Source organism: Triticum urartu, chromosome 7 (assembly GCF_003073215.2).
Source record: "Triticum urartu cultivar G1812 chromosome 7, Tu2.1, whole genome shotgun sequence".
NCBI lineage: Eukaryota > Viridiplantae > Streptophyta > Magnoliopsida > Poales > Poaceae > Triticum > Triticum urartu.
In genome coordinates this window covers 255,975,246-255,993,739 of record NC_053028.1, presented here as the reverse complement: position 1 = coordinate 255,993,739, position 18,494 = coordinate 255,975,246, and positions in this window count along the sequence as shown.

The following is an 18,494-nucleotide window of genomic DNA, read 5'->3' as shown; positions in this document are numbered from 1 at the left end:
ATCTCTGGTCAGTCGATTTTGTAGCCATTGGATACGAAATCAAGGGCCTCCAGTTTATCTTCAACCTCCACCCCCTGAGCCGCCAGCCAGCACCGGCCAAACAGCCGCCCCCCGCCGCCCATGGCCGGCGGTGCGTCGCCCCGCCCGCCCCGAAAACTCTCCCCACCGCCGGTCCGCTGCCGCCCCAGCCATCCCTGTAGTCCCCCTCCCATGTCGAGCTTTTTCTCCAGTGATCCCCACGCCACCGCCCCACCACCGTCGGCGACCACCGCCCCCACCCTAAACCCTAAGATAGATAGTGGGGTACCTCTCTGGCGAGCCCCCCTCCCCGCTGCGGCTGGTTCTTCCTTAACTCCGGCGATCCCCCCACCCCCTGAAAATTGACTGACCCAAAAGTTGATTCAGTCGACTGAAGTGTAGCTAAATTAGAGCAGCATCGCAAGCAAGAGTAGCAGCGTGAGCAAGAGCAGACCAGGCAGGGGACCGAGAGCAAGAGCAGAGCAGCAGCGCGGGCAAGAGCTAAAGCAGCAGCAGCTCCTACTAATGTGGACGTCGCCGCCGAGGGAGCGACACCGTGGAGGAAGTGACCGGCGACGCCACCGTGGATGGAGCCGCGCCGTGTCAGCTCGGGACCGAGCGCCGGCAGCACCGTGAGATCAAATCAAGAAGAACATGCAGCAATTAGTGTACAACCTCTTTGGTGGCACCGATTAGGCCGCAGCTTCATCCGAGGAAACTGTGATGATGATGCTCTTCCGATGGTGTAGGTGAAGATGGTGGTGTGTGAATGGAGGTGGTGTGAAAGATGAGGGGAACGTCGGGGTAGCTCCTTGGAGGTGGAGGACGGGGTGGCTGAACCGGTGGGACGACCAGATCGACGATGGATCCTCATTCGGTACAGTGGATGAGCGACGTCGAGGTGTTGTTGTGGACGACGTCGTCGGGGAACAGGCTCCAGCTGGGTGGCGGACGGAGGAGGGTGTGGGGCTTCGCGGGTTTTGCCGGCCTCGGCGTATGAATGGGTGGGCGGATTTGATGGTAGTGGGGAACCATGGCTTAGGGATGCACTTGTCCGAAATGTGGGGTAAGTTACGAAAGTACCCCCACCGATTTGAGGCGGTTCTTTCCGTTCAGGGGTATCATAGGCATTTCGCGTGTCGGGATTTCACAGGAGGTGGGAGTTTTCGCACGCGTTGTAATTTTGGAATAGCAAGGCGCAGGTTGAGATGGAGGGAGTTGTCGGAGCACAACGAGACAAAGATTTATCTTAAATATTTCGGGGTAACAAGGCGCGGGTTGAAGAGGCGGGTGTTTCGGAGCACGATAGACAGAGACGCTAGCTTGAAATTTCGGCATAACAAGGCGCGGCTTGAAATTTCGGGAGAACAAGCTTAATGTGTACCCAAAAGAAAAAAAGACAATTTATACTAGTACGATATACTATGTACAATGTGTTTAACACGCACAATACACACAGACACCATTTAGACTAGTAAGGTACACGTGCATTGCACGCATGAGATTTGGCAAACAAATCATGAATAAATACCACATTATAGCATGTAAGCTTTGAGTCATATATGCATGATGTAGATGTTCGTTTAATTCTTATAGTTCATTTCATTCAAAATCATCTAGTTTTTATAAGAAAGCTAATCTATTTTAAAATTCATGGAATTGTGCGTTGTAAGGCATAAAGTAAAAACAAATCATGTAGAAAAACATTTGGGCTATTCTGATACGGAAGATTCTAGAACAAAGAAGAAGTGCTTGTGTTTTGAGGTTTGTGCATTATGCTTAAGTTCAACTATAGAGTCTTCTAGATTGTACATGTGGTAAAATCTGGGGGAATCTAGATGATATCCAACGGCCAGTAGTGCTCAAATTTGCCAACTCTGCACCATCGGATTGGCCTCATCCAACGACCATCTTTCAAAGCTAAAGTTATCCACACACTATATAAAAAATATAAAAAATATAATATATATAGGGGTATAGATATAGATATGTGATGTGAAAGCCACCCATCATCTCCAATTATAATAGTGTGTCCATGCATGGATGCAATGTGGTCAAACGATGTCTGCCATCGGCATCTCAAATTCAAACCAGTCTGACCTTGTTCAATGTGTATACATTACAACATGCTCGTTTCCAAACCACACCGCGCGGATCTGCGTTATATTCATGCATGCATGGGTTTCAAACATCATGATGTCTTATTAAAATATTTGAATTCAACTTTACATTGATTATGACCTCACCTAGTCTTTTACACCCACACATTGGTCTTCTCTTTATAATTGTACCGCTAACTTCCTCTCGTGCATGCATGCACACACAATACCAGTCGGCATTATCCATCGTACACATGCAATCTTTTTCTTCAGGTCGGACTCCCATGAAGGCACAGACACACACATCCGCCTCTCCATCATATCGGGCATTCTTTATCTCTCACGTGCATGCGCAACGATCGATGTTCCTCTATGTGTGTGTGTATATAGATAGGTCTTTCATAGTTTTCCACATAAACTGGTCAATCTATATATCTAGTGAGGTCTCACCCTCTTTCCCACGTCCACATCAATCAATCTATACCTCTATATAGGATTACATATATAGCTAATACACCCACATTAATTATATATCCAACGCCCCCTCTCATCATCCATGCCTTCCGCTTCATCTCTCAGACGCGCGCACAATGGCGAAGACAGGGGGCAGCAAGGGCCCTGCCCCCCTAACATCACTATATATCGAGGCTAATATGAATGTGATCATTAGACAATTGCTAGTAAAAATGGTTTAAGTTGATGAATTGGACCTCCTCGTAAAGGATTAGCAATGCTTGGCCCCCTAGCTCATGGGACATTTTTCATGGATCCACCACTGGGCGCAACAACGCACGTTCTCGCCCCCTCTCTCTAAATATCGATCTCGTAGTTGTGCACTCCTTCATAGTCTCCCTCCACTCGGCCCCTCACACCATCTTCTAGCCCCCACCGGATTTTCCACATGTACAATCTAGCAGACTCCATGGTTGAACTTAAGCATAATGCACAAATCTAAACACAACAGTGGTTCTCCTTTGTTCTAGAATCTTCCGTATCATAACTGCCCAAACTTTTTTCTAGTTGAATTGTCATTATTTGTTTTTACTTTATGCTTTACAACGCACAATTCCATGAATCATAAACTAGATTAAGGGCTTCTTTGATTCAAAGGATTCTCGAAGGAATTTTGGAGGATTCTAATCCTTAGGAATTTTTCCTATCTTGGTTGTTTGATTCGTAGGATTGTAAACAATAGGAATTTTTCCATATGATTCATTTGCACTAGATTTCATAGAAAACATCCCATCCACTCAAACCACTTTGAAAGAATTCTGCGTTTTTTCTATGCACAATCAAACACTCGTACCATCCTATAGGATTCAAGACGACATTCCACTCTAATCCCATGTTCTTCCTATTCCTGCGTTTTGGAAATCCTACGAATCAAAGTGGACCTAGGTTTTTTATAAAAACTAATTGATTTTGAATGAGATGAACTATAAGAATTAAACGAAGGTCTACATCATGCATATATGACTCGGAGCTTACATGCTACAGTGTGGTATTTATTCATAATTTGGTTGCAAAATTTGACGCGTGCAATGCACGTGTACCTTACTAGTACTTCGAGTATGTGCAAAACACAATGGCACGCTACACAGTGTCTCTCTTACAGTTCATGAAGCCATGTGGCACATGTGGAGGCGTTGTCGTGACATCCTTGTGTGGATTGATCACAGTGACATGCTGCTGGTTCCAGAAGAATGTACTCGTCCTCCCTAAGCCGCACTAGCGGTACATGCATGAAACGAAGATGTGCACGCACGCCACGCACGCACTCATTCCCTCGCACGCACACGCGGGTACATGGGCGGACGCAATTTTGTACCAAGATCCACCCCATGCGATAATTTGACGCATGTAAAGTCCTTCACTTCATTGATGGTCAATTAATACAGCGCATGCAAATTGAGTGGACGTGAGGGCGGAAGAAAGAAATTACTACTCCACTGTGCGCATGTGAGTAGTTAAATCATGGGTTGCTAGTAGTACTTCCATTGGTCTCCTTCGTATTTTGTGCCAATTTTTGATAGTAACATAATATTTACGCATCTGAGCAGTGTAGTCTACTTGAAATTTATGTTCCACTAAACTCATCGGGAGCCGTTTCGGGCCTCGAAACCAAAAACCATCAATTAATATTTACCTTGTTCCCATCACATTCGAAATTACTAGTGCTACAATTAAGTGCAAGCCTGCTCACACCTACCAGTACGTACCAAACCTGAACGTGTTCCCACTATGCATGTTTTAGTACTAGTGCTAGTACTTAGGTTATAAAAAGGGGAACTATCTAACCGAAAATTACTCTACCTTCCTCCTCATAAGTCCTCCTTCTTCGTCCGTCCTTGGCATGGCCGGTGTGCAGAGCTCTAGGTCGAGAACTACTTGTAACAAGGGAGCGGCAAACAAGGCTGCGAAAAAAAGAGAGGGCTTGCCGCCACGCAGAGACCTTGAAAGATCTCTCACGGGCAGGCGATAGCTCCTAGGAGCGCCCTAGACGCGGAGGCGAACATGCGGTGCTGGAGTCGTTATCCCTCGACGGCATGCCCGATCAGCTCAATAAGCACCTCAATAAGCAGAAGGGGTTCATCCACAGCTTGGTGGAGCTGCTGAAGGAGAGCCCCGACGAAATGCCCGCGGAGCTCAATGAGCAGGCGGAGTTGACCGCCGGCTTGGTGATGCTGCTGAAGAAGAGCATTGCCTCAGAGAAGAAGGCGACCAGCGAAATCCTGCAACTTCAGGAGGACAAGGCGAAGCTCTGCCATGAGCTCGACCTGCTGAAGGAGGAGAACGCCGGCTGGAAGAAGCTGCATGAGAATAGTAGTTCCTCGATGAAGATGTTGCAGGCCCTTGTCATGGAACAGAAGGAGGAGTTGGCGAAGCTCCGCATTGAGCACCCGGCTGCTGTCAAGGTACGTAATGCGGCGGTGGAACAGATGATGAAGGCTCGCGTCAAGAAATCCCGCGTCATGGACACAATGATGAAGATGGCGGAGGAGACGCGCAAGGAGATGGAGGTCGTGGAGGTGATAAAGAAGCAGTTACGACTCCGCGGCCAGCAACCCTTCATGTAGTGAGAGCAGCGCCCCATACTTGTGTGTGCGTCTTCCTTCTTTTTTGGGGGTGATAATCCTCCTTCTTCTTTGGCTCCTATGTTTCTTATTTTGCTTCGCGTGTTTGGTCGCACATGTCACCTTCTCTGCGAGGCATGAATAGAACAATGCTAAAAATGAGATGACTAGCAAATTAGATCATTCTTTATCGCCAATAGAACAATGCCTCTTGCTAGTAATATATAATAAGAGTAGAGAGTAGAGGATATGGCACATGGCTGCCGTGTTTCATGCTCCTCCGTCGTACTCCAGTGGAAAACTTGAGTATACCACACGGTTCTTTGCTCCTCCTCAGGTCGTCGGCACATTTATACGAGCAGTCAAATCACAAGGCCCCGCCTTCCAGCAGTAATGAGCCATCAAATCACAAAGGCCCTCGCCTCTCGTGAAAAGGACTAAGCTAGACTGCCCCGCCCTCTAGCCTTCTAAAAATGTATACATTTGTACAGTAGTAGTATTGATGGATTGCACCATGAAGCAAAACTAACAAGATGTAATTAAAGGAAAAAGGTGGTACATATAGAGAGCGCTCGTCGCCAAATTATGCATATACTATATGACACTACCCACTATGAAGGTACTAGTAACATAGACTAGTAACTAGTCTATGCTACTCTCCACTATGACAAGCCAAAGTCGAGGCGCGGATACCAATGAGGGCCTGGTTGTGTCTATACTTGGACAACTCACCCGACTGCATGCGCACCAGGCAGACGAAGCTCGTGTCGTGTTGGTGTTGTGTGCGGCCCGCACATTAACCAAAACCTCACGCCTCCATCTTAGCCTCCGTGTTTTAAACTTCTCAATCTCAAGGCCAAGGAGCAACGTGAAACCTATCATAGAGACAATCGGATGGTTGAGAACACTACAATTCGTAGCTACAGATGCATGTGTGAGAGAGGACGAGTGCGTGCATGCACCTCTTCTCAGAGTACAACTTTATGTGGGTGGCATCGACCTAGGGAGCAGTGATGGTGCGTGCGAGAAGTCCCGAGAGATAGGTGTAATGCGTCTGAAAAAAAGACTAGTCTATAGCTCGCCACGAGGCTATTCCTGTCGAACACCAAGTGTAAGATATGTATCCGACGGTGCCAGTTTTTACACGTACACAGCAGTAGAAAAAGAACTAGTACCATGGCATATGCTACACCACGGCCGAGAAAACGTGCCAATGTTACGCCATCCAGGAATAGTGCCACACTTTGAAACTAGAACCGTCAATAAATTTTGAGCGCGTCTCGTCACATTCCAAATTACTACTACTACCACGCTATATTTAATTGCAAACCTATTCACACCGATCACAACCTAAATGGTTTCCCACTTAGGAGCGTATTAGTAGTACTCAGTTATAAATACTACTATTCTAAGATGACTGCACATTCCTCCTCAACTCATCATCCAAAAAAACAATCAAGTCAATCAAGCCATAGCCAGCGTCAGTTCTGGGTCGAGAGATTTCCACCAGGGAGAGATGTCCCGCCTCGCCGCGAAAGCGGCCGACATGTCCAGCCGTGCAGCAGTAGCAGCACAGAGGTCCCGCCGCGCCGCCAAAGCAGCACGGAGGTCCCGCCGCGCTGTCGATGTAGTAGACTGGTCCGGCCATGCTGTGGAAGCAGCAGAGATGTCCCGCTGCGCTGCCGAAGCAGCAGGGAGGTCCCGCCGTGCTGCGGCTGCCTGGGAAAATTTCTCGCGAGCAGGCGAGGACTCTTATAGGTGCATGCATGTGATAGTCCATAGCCAGATCGATCAGATCTCCGGTTGGGCGAGGATGCAGGACGAGGCTACCGGCGTCATCCCACAACTAGGGGAGGGCAATGCGAAGCTCCGAGGTGAGCATGACCTGCTGAGGGCGAATATCGCCGGAAGGGTGAAGCAGGAGGAGGAGACCGCTGCCTTGTTGCAGAGGACGAGCATCATCATCAAGAAACTTATGGACGAGAATGCCATGCTCCGCATCGAGCGCAGTAGGCTGGTGGAGGAATCCATGGATGCTGCCAAGCAGCGTATTAAGGACACGAAACTGATGAAAGAGATCATCGCCCGCCGCGAGAACTAGTCTCCGTGACCTGCAGCGCATAAAGAAAGTAGAGATCAGCAAGCCAGATTGTTGTATGCGTCTTCCTTCTTCTTTTCCCTTGTGTATTTCAGGCGTAGCCGCATGTGGCTTTTTAATTATCTTCCTAATTATGTAAGACAATTATTATCCAGTCTCGTCGTCCTTATATATATTCATCAGTCTTGCTATAAGTCGCAGTAGATGCTATATAGGTCCGTCGGATCTTACATCAAGATCCATGCAAAATTTTCTTTTCAGATTTTCTTTTTTCTCTCTTAAATCTCAGTCGAGTGAGACATTGCCATGCCATTAAACAGAGGCTTAGGCGCCATTAATGGAGACCTTGGGAGAGAGGTGGACGGCAGATGGAGGTCAAAGGGCTTGCACACCCCCCGTACTCAAATATCTACCCTGCACGGTGCCTCCTAGCTAATAAAAAAGGGGACGTGTGGTGGCACGTAAATGGTAAATAGAACGCCCACGGTTTCAATAATACTTGTGTTTCCGACTGTAACGTGACATCACTTGTTCCAAAATGACTTTGTTGATTGTTAATGTGTGCGCCTTCGCAAATCGGACAGCAAAATTACCACGGGATGTTGGTGCCATGTCATGATACCAAGCCAAGTTTCATGATTTTCATGCGTGTTTCGGATTTACAGGAATTTAAAAACCAAGTTTCTCAATGTTTCCAGCTGAGCCATGATGCCCAGATGTTTGAATTTCATTCCCATTTCTGGCATGGGACCTAGAAATTTACCCGAGGACACACATGTGATTTTTCAACCAGCTTTGGTGCACTGGAGCATGTGCTTGTATTTAAAATTTCAATTATGCACACAAAGGTGACACGTTCCCTCTCAGAACCACGAGCCTTCTTGAGAGAAGCTCCGGTTTGCAAGAAACTTATACCAAAACTTGTTCCTATTCTGCAATTTTTTTACCACAACATGGTAGTACCATGACATGACACCATGCCAAGTTTCATGATTTTCAGGTGTGTTTTGGATTTACAAGAATTTTTAAAGCAAGCTTCTCAATGTTCTCAACCGAACCACGATGCCCAGATGTTTGAATTTCATTCCCGTTTCTTGCATGGGACCTAGAAATTCACCCGAGGACACACATGTGATTTTTCAATCAAATTTGGTGCACGGGAGCATGTGCTTGTAGTTCAAATTTGAATTATGCACATTAAATGACCAGAAACTCAATTAATGTATAAAAAAGGCCAAACAAACCCGGAATAATTCCAAAATTTAACAGGGCACTCATATAGTTCTATGTTTCCTCTTTAAAGAAAATCTGGGGGGAGGCAACATATATTAGAAATGCCATTAGACATTGTTATTTTCACATCAAACCCATTGACCATGTTTCATGACAAAAATAAGCCGATTCTCACAATGATAAGTTAACGATCTCCAGCACAACACACCCCTCAAATAAAACTAAGCACCCTAGAATTATTTGACAAAACTAAGCACCCAAAAATTCTTTGACAATTAAACTGCTGGCTATATGATGTTGCTCATATATATTGTACGTATATAATGTGAAGAAACGAGTGGTAGTACTATACCAACTAAAAGATGAAATGTACGAAATATAACGAGAAGAAACATAACATAGTTCTGCTGGGGGCTCAACACAACACACCCCTCAAATAAATCTAAGTACACCTGAAATTAAACTAAGCAACTAATCCGATAGACACTGCATTAGAACCACCATGAGCAACGACACCGCCACCTTACTCGGACTCCTCATCCACGTCCTCGACTTCGTCCTTGTCCCTCTTCCTCTTGGCCGATACTTCCCTCTTGGCCGATACTTCTTTGCTTGAACCGCACACTTGTCTCTTGCTCTTCATCCAACCCTTGTAGATATTGAAACAAAGGTAGCCATCCATTGCAGCATAGTGGATGTGGTCTATATCTAGTACATTCCACTCCCATGCATGATGAAACTCGAACGGAGGTTTCTTCAGTGTACCATACGAAGGATGAACCATGGCTCCTGCCAGGGTCAACATTGAAGCCTGATCATGGGAGGGGACCATCCCTTTCTTCTGGAGGTCGAAGGGGTCACCTACAACGAGGCCTATACTACCCAGGATTTCCTTGTTGTTCCTAAAGTCTACAATAACGAATTTGACTCAGCCGTCCTTGAGGAAATTCTTAAAATCCTGGCACTCAACGTCGGCATGGCATATGTGGTAGACCAATCATAAGTCATGCATGCAAACCTAGATCACGGCGGGCTTCTTCTTCTCTGACTCCTTTAGATTCTTCCCGCTTCCCAGGACTATGGTGTACACAACATCTAGCCCAGCGACCCACTCATCATTTGAGTTTTCGAACATGCGTTTGAAGCGAGCAAGGCATTCTTGGACCTTTGCGGAAGAACGGGTGTAGATGACGTATAACTCATCACCGGTGATGGTTCTAACCTTGTACTCACCGCCGATAATGGAGATTTGGGACGCCATGGATTTGGGAGGAGGGTTGTGATTAGTGCAACTACCGTAATGTGAAAGGACGGGACGACTAGGAGCGGTTTATCGATTGTAAAAATATCGAGTGGGGGGCGCGTGCGAATGGCAGGGTAGTGGCTTGCCTGGTGGATAAATGGATTCATGCACAGTACTATGGGGGCCCAATTGGATGTCATGTCTACTCGACGCCCATTAAATGGCTTTCGATGTCATGTCAAGCATCGGGAAAATTACAGGTGATACAAAGCTTTCCATTCTCCCATGATATGGGCTTCCGAGAGCCCTTGGATATGATACCGAATGGTTGCATGGCGTGATTCTATACCTATGGGTGAATATCCTATCCTGGAGGGTTATTCTGCCAATTTTCAGCAACTTAGCATGCGACTGTTTGATCTCAGATCCAAAGGCTGCTAGCAGCCCGTATCATGGTCGTGCCTACCACGACCGTCACCTCGCTCGCGCGGTCGCGCCCTTGGAGATTTAACAAGGCGCGTTAGGCTATCTGATGTTGGCATGTCATACATAGTCATCACTTAGTCACTCATACAACAAGGTTAGCTATAAAGTTGGCTATAAGAGTATTTTTTTTGTTTACTTCTCTCTATCTCTTTCTTCATAGTATTTATTGCATTTGCCAAGGAGTGAGATCTTCCAATGAAATGGTACTTAGATGAGGTGCTATGGGCATTAAATGGCTTAGCAACTCAAGTCGCCAATGCATAGGTGCTTAGTTTTTGTTGCTAAGTTTGCTTCATCTAGGTACACGCGCTTATCACCGTTTCTTCCTCGGGTCACCAAACTACTATGTCTCTTCTTAATTAACTTGCCACATTAGACTTTATGCCTATGTGGCAGGCTTAGCACCTGTAGGATCAAGTACAATAGTGGGCTATAAGCCCACTTTACATGGCATTTTTGCATATCTGGGGGAAAGAGGCAAGGAACAAGTGGAGGAGTGGGCTCTCAAGCAAGAGCCAGCCTCTACATGGTGGAGCATCGGGAGAGGCACCTGTATGGAGGTGGTCAGGAATCGAGAGACTCAAGCTGGTTGTAGCGCCGCAGTTAAACTGATAATGGCAAGTCAAATCACTGGGCCCCACCTGTCCAGCAGTAACTCACTTTCAAATCACACAGCCCTACGTTTGCAGCAGCCTACTCCCTCATCTTCTCGCGTCTTTGTCGAACTGACTAGGCGGAACTGCCCCGCCTACTGCGCGGGAAAAGCCCCGCCCTCAACTTTTAAATAGTACAGTATACTAATTTTGTATCCATGGATTGCACCATGGAGCAAAGCCTCAAGAAAATGGCGGTACACATGTACGAAATATACAACACTCCCGTCGCGTTCGCGTCGCACCCCAGACGGTCGGTCGGTCTGGCACGCCGCTCTTTGAATGGAACGCGTGTCATATTGCTCTTGCACACACATGTGGGACCGCAATTGAGAACCGACCATAGGCACACTCCCCGGCCCCGCAAGTCGGGTGAGTTAATAGAAGTAGTAAGTACGATGGTACGTGGACGATCCCTGCAAGACACGGAAGATCAATTCGTCCATGCATGTGACCAGACTCCAGCAGACACGCCTGGATTGGCTGTCATCTACATATCATGCAGGCTGTGTTGTACATGGCTGTAGTTCTGGTAAGAAATCTAAAAAAGGTTTCTTGTCATCTCGCAAAATTAGGTGTCATGTGCTTCGGATCACTGCGAGGGTTAAACAGTGACAACTGAGTTGGGCTAGTCATTGGGGGCACATGCACGAAGACTACTCGGATGCCATCTAGGTCAAGCCGGCTATGTTAATTACACATCTATCGACGGACCCTTTTCTATGAGTTTATCTTTAATTTGAACTTTGATCCTCGTCTAGTTTGACCGCCGAGATTCATCTTGTCTCCTTTGGGTAGTGAGGTTATGATTTCTTGTCATGTGGCATTTTTCGTGTTATATGTTATAATCCGGTGCTTCAAATCAAAATGACGACAACTGCGCCTCCGGGGCACGTGCATGAAGACTTCTCGACAGTCATTGCCGAGGTCAAGCCGGCTCCGGCCGGTAGACAAAAGAAAACTAGTACTCCACTATATAGGCAGGAGCCTCCGTGCTTGCTTGCTAGTGTTGCTCTCTTCACACTGTCTCGTCCTCTCCAGATCTAAACACGACAGCGGTGGCCACACACACTCTCTCTCTCTACTCACTATTGGTCACAGATCTAGCCGGATCCTCTCCGCCGAGGAAGGTGAGAAGGTGCAACTTTCATGCGGTCGTCCTCGGCGATGGATCTTACCCACTGCTGGCATGTCCCGATCAGCGTGCCTTGCCGTTCTCTCCCAAGCATCGCTGGCGAGGGAGGGCCTCCCACGCCTTCTTCCTCGTTGCCATACTGTGGGAAGATCCGACCTCCCGCCGCCCACCTAGCTACATCCCAGCGACCCTCAGGTATAACTTCCTTCGAAACCGGTCTTGCTCTACTTTTCGAGCTTCTGACGTCGCTGCATTTGTATCTTTTACTATTTCTCAGCTCCCCTCATGTAGATAGGATCGATCGGCTGTTCGAAAACCACCTATTTTTTTACTGTTAAGAGGTAAAACTAGTTCATGCACTCGAATCTAGTAGTACTTGGTTCAAACAAGGAAGAAAGGGGGTGGGGGTGGGGGAGATTTGTTACCTGAATCTAGGACTTGGTCGAAAGAGGAAATAATGGGGGCGAAAAGTAGCAGAGACTGGCTATCCAACTGGTCTCTAGGTCTAATAGGGAAATAAAGGGAACGCGGTACAAACTCAATATAAACCCGATCTATTGGTTGAAAAAGGAAGGAAAGTGGGGACTGGGGGACAAGTCAATAGAGTAAGTCCAGCACTAGATTTGCTAGCCTCACACAGTATAAGGTGGCTATATACCGAACAAAAATGGGGCCAACCCAGATATCCTATTCTGATGTTTGTTGCCCCGAGCCGCTCTTATGTAATGCCATTGGTAAAATGTAGCAGTCGCATTGTTAAAAGTAAGGACACGTTAAACCAATGTTGTTTTCAATGTAATGCCTCCAGTAATATGAATCAATGGCACTTTTTTTCATGTCCTACTAAATTTCCCATTAAGATAAGTTGCTTCTTTTCGTTAGAGATGCAACTTTCATGGTCCACCTACTCTCCAAGAGCTTCATGACCAACCTTGATGTTGCTCAATTTTATTGCAACTAATGAAGAAGAAGCTCTATGGGTTTCGTTTTCTGATGGAAATGCAACCGGGGCTGGAGCCCTTTTCTTAAAAGAAGAAGAAGAAGCTGCTAGCTCATGGGACATTGCTTCATTTTAGGTGAACTGCACCAAAAGGTCCCACGAATTGAATCATCCATGTTGGTGACTGGTGTCATCCCTTCTACGATGGCGTTGACTGCAGATATGGTTCCCATCACAAGGTATGTTCCTTTTTGGTCTGACCGTTTGCCAAAGATCCTGCATGTTGATCCTGCTCTTGTGCTACTGTTTTGGCACTGCCATGATAAAGTAGTAATGTTATTATTTTGCACCTTAATCTAGTGGCACTATTAATTTAAGGCAATGTTTTGGCACCGCTAGTGTCACTGTTTTTTATATATCGAAAGAGGGGGTTCCCTCCGATTTCATTAAAGAAACCCAACCATAGAGAACCATTATCCGACAACATCTCAGTGTAAACAGGCAGTTATGCAACTACTACTAGAACAGACTGAGTACTAGCAGGAGACAAGTTCGCCACATAAGATAGGCAGGTAGGGGGACGCAGCACCAGCTCGACCAAGTTTTGATTACAACCCAAATTCTACCACAGAAACATCAGTGGGAAGATAGGGACTGAAAGAGCCAGCTTCAGCATCCCAGTCTAAGCACCCCCGGCCTTCATCCTTGCGGCGCACGGTACACCTCGTTTACCACCTGCTCGACCCTAGTGTCACTGATAAAATGAAGTAATAATACAGTTAAAATAGAGCGAGTGTCCTCTCTATCATTTCATTTCCAATGTAGATAAAGAAAGTGCTTCTCTTTATTAATGTATGTTTCATCAACTAGTCCCATTGTTAACGTTTAAGCGTTTCTGCAAACTGGGGTGCTTAATTTTAGTTGATCTGCACAAAAATAGAGATTTGAATGTCTCAAGGCCCCTCCTTGTACTACCGCTGTACACCGATGTTCATCACTAGTAGAAGGTGTATCGGGGAGACTTGGGTCGATTTCCAGTATGATGTAATATTTTCTTTTGTTTATTAGTGTATGTTTCATCAACTAGTGCCACTATAATGTAATCACGCCTTTTCATTATCTGTGCAAACAGGGTTATTCAGCCGCATTTGGGTGGAACTGCACAAATGTACGGATGGAACCGGCATATATGGAGAGTGCGAGGTGCCAAGTAAAAATTACCAACACCAACCCTGCTCCATCTAAGCATTGGCATCCACCACCATCAGTGGGATGTGTGGCACTCACTGTGGACGGATCTTTCTCGACAGCAAATCCTCTAACCAAATACTGGTAGCTTAGACTTAAAAAAATACTAGTAGATTATATTGGCAGTTTTTAGGGGTGTATTCTTTTCTGAAAGAAGCACCAATCTATTTTTCTTTATTTGTACACAGTGTCTCAACTTTGACCCAAAGGTCTAGAGCTATTTTAGGGTGATTGGCGTAGTACTCGGAGACTGATTGTGAGCACGATTTTTATTAGTTTTCACACTGATTGTAAGCATGAGCAGATGGAATATTAGGTTAGTGCGAAGCTTACCTTAAACCCTACCGACGTTGTTGAAATGAGGCGAGCATCGAGGGAACCATGGAGAACGATGGGGGAGCGACGTCGTGCCATCCGGCCTCCTCTTGCGGTGGGAGAATGAATACTCCTGTGGCTCCGGCTGGCTCTGCACCCTCACGAACGGCACACCGGACTCGATCGGTTCGTTATCCTCTAGGTGCTCGACCTTGGACCTGTACGCCCACCACCCCCGCCTGACTTTCGCCTCGGACGAATCTGTCTGCTCCGTTACCCAGAGGAGATACTCGATGAACTCAAAGGACTGCGGCGTGACTGCCGTCGAGGAGTACATTGCCGCCCTCATCACCGTCGTCTCGCTCTTTCGCATACATTGCCACATGGCCCTCACCGTCCTCGAAATCTCCCACTCATTGTCAAACTCTCCTTCAACCTGGCTAACTTTGCCTGATCTCCGCCAGCGATCTACCTGATTCGCTGCTGCATCCCCTCCATAGATGTCCTTCTAAGTGGTCTGGTGCTAGCTTTGGAAGATGGGAGGAGAGACGGTGGTCTTGCAATAGAGAAGAGGGAGAGGCGTGGCAGTGGTTTTGGAATGGAGATGATGGAGAGGAGAGGGGGTGGTTTTGAAATGGATAAGAGGGAGAGGTGAGACAGTGGTTTTGGAATGGAGATGATGGAGAGGAGAGGTTCCCCTGCCTTTCGGTCGCTGAAAGGTGATTCTCAGAGAAGAAACTGCAAGTTTCAGTTTCGGATAAGAAACTCCAAGTTCAGTATCAGATAAGAAACTGTAACTTTTAGAGGCAGAGCATTTATATTAACACGGCCTTTTCAAATAGTGTTAACATCATGCTGGAAGTTTTATTCATGGTTGAAACTGGAACTACCAGCCAGTTAACATCATGCTGATCAACATTCATGCATAGCACATCTTCATATGATGCACAGTAAAAAAGATATGCTATCTTCAAGATGCCCACACAATGTCAAGTGTGCGAAAAACATAGAAAACGAGGGACGATGTTTTGGCAAGTGTTGGACGTGGTGTGCATAGATGACAATTGGGACCCACATGTCAATAAAGGCAGAGGCAAAAAATTTGGAGATATTTTCTCTGCATAGGTGGAATCGAACCCGGGCGGAATAGCTGTTGGGTAGTGTCATTCGGCCACTAGGCTAGTTCAGTTGTTTCATTACTAATAAGGCACTTCCTCAGGTGGTCGGATCTTCTCTTGCGCCTTTGCGCGCTCGCCGCGAGACCGCTGTCTGCCATTGTGAACATGCTGAATAAATGAGAGGAATCTGGAGAGGACTGTACGTGGAGAGGCGGACAGTCGGGACCCACCAGGTCTATGGCCGTACGCAAGCAAGTGCCTCCTTGAAAAAAATACTTCCTCCTAATGCTATATTGATGTTGGGGCCCACGGGTTTGTCAACATAGTTAAATTTTTTAGGTGCTTCAACATAGTTACTATAGGAGATAAATTCACAACGAAGCCGGGGAGCTGGCAGGTATCATTTATTATCACTGGGGCAGCAAGTATCAGCTGGGTTTTGGGCTGCCCCGTCTAGGCTTTTTTTTAACATGCGCATCCCACAACCTCGGATGGGAGGTCCATAGGCCTGTTTGTATTTTCTTGAGGGCCGTCATGTATCGACCGGCCTATGGACCTCCCATCCGAGGTTTTATTTTTCCTGAAACATCGGCAGCCCAATTTATGTATTTTTTTGAAGAAACGCAGAGGTCTATTCTATTTTTCTATATAAGAATAGGAACGCCTGGTCCAACTTATGTTTCCCTTCTAACTATATTATATATAATTAAATTATTTTATATGTTATTATATATTATTGTTATTATCATCATATATTTAACAGATACTTACATATGTAAGAAAACAATATCCCACATCTTATTAACATATAAAAATAATTTCTTAACAATAAAATCCTGTATTTTTTTGGCAACGAAAATCCTGGCGATTGTGTACAAAAGCTTGGTAAGATTTAAGGACCAATGTAATAATAAATCACTTATTATATATATATAGCAAAATGCTCAGCCCCTGTTTATTTTTTGATAACATGCTGCGCCCACCCCAACATTATAAATAGAATAAGCCTAGCAAAATCGTGTATTTCGAGAAAGTGCAAATGGCCTGTAATTTTTTAGGAAAAACATAAATGGGCCGCATGGACGCTACATTATTTGTTCACCCAGCCCATCTAATGGACTGTAATTCAAAATAAAAGAGATCAAATGGACTGTAAATTCTACCCCGCAAAAAAAGACTGTAAATTCTGAAAAATGGTTTGAATACGTGCCACATTTTTGGAGGTTGAAATGTGGCCCAATAGGTCGAACCCAATGCAAGTCGTTGTCAACTTAGTCAACAAATGATTCTGACATCATTAGCTGTTGGATTTACATCCAACGACAGGCATCCATCTTCAATCTCTCGTCTTCTTCCTCCAGCGCCGCCGGGACCACCTGCTCCCGCCTCCTGCTGCTAACAGCTCTGCTTAGCACGCTTCGCTGTGAAGGGCTACTCCACTGTTGGCCAAGCCATCCCTCCACCCCTCCACACCTCTTGTTCTTATCCACCGACTGCCGAACCACACCGCACCAAAACCAGTTAACCCTCATACACCTCTCCGTGTGCGACTCTACTCCCGCGCCTTCCCATCTCCGGCTCGTTGCTATCCGGGGCCTCGTCGTCATCCACCACCTTGGATGCGCTCAGCGCGGAGTGGTTAACGTGGTCAACAAATGACACCATCGGAAGTAGACTGTGCGTGCAGAGGCTGGCAGCTGGGTCCACAACCGCACACAAGGAAATGCCTCCTTATTACACACAAAATAATGATTCCTCCACCTGACAGCTGGGACCCACCGGAAGGGCCTCTGTATTTCGTGAAAAACGTTCCCACCGCTGACAGGTTGGACCCACCAGCTATATCTTCGCACGCAAGGAAGTGCCTCCTTATTACGCACAAAAAAATAAATACCCCCTGCTAGCTGGGACCCACAATAGTGGGAGGCTGACTTGTGGGCCAACTAAGTTGACGGGGACGGAGGGCTTTTTCAGCTTAGTCAATATGAACGATTCTAGCTCCAGTGACCGTACAATGTCCATCCAACGGTCGTACTACTTCTTCAACCTCTGGTCTTCTTGCTCCAGCCGCCCAAAGCAGCGCCGGTCGTGCCTCGTGCTCTTGCCTCCCGCGGCTGGCTGCGATGCCGCGGAGGCCTCACAGCCCCCTACTACTCCCACCGCTGGCCAGGCCATCCCTCTACTCACCCACACCCCCTGTTATTCTGCGGCGATGGCAGCCTCACACCGCAGCGAACCAGCGAACCCTCATACTCCTCTACGCGTGGGCATCCACTGTGCGTCTTCCCCGACTCCGCGTCGTCCCCTTCCTAGGCCTCGCCATCATCCACCGCCCTGGTGCTCTCGGGGCAGCATGGTCAACAGGGTCAAGGAACGACTTCCATCGGAAGAGTAGTCTATGTGCAGAGGCTGACAGCTGGGTCCGTGGTAGCCACAAGGAAGTGCCTCCTTATTATGCGGAAAATAATTATTCCTCCACCTGATAGTAGGGACCCACCGGACGGGCCACTGTATTTGGCGAAAAAACGTTTCCCCCTGACTGCTGGGACCCACCGAACGGGCCACCGTATTTCATGAAAAAAATGTTCCCCCCGCTGTCAGCTCAGACCCACCGGAAGTGCCTCCTTATTACGCACAAAAAATGAATACTCCCCCTGCTAGTTGGGACCCACCTTGGTGGGTGGCTGACTTGTGGGCCTACTAAGTTGACGGGGATGGAGTGCTTTGTCAACTTAGTCAATATGAACGATTCTAGCTCCAGTGACCGTACGATGTCCATCCAACGGCTGTAGTGCTTCTTCAACCTCTGGTCTTGTTGCTCCAGCCGCCCAAAG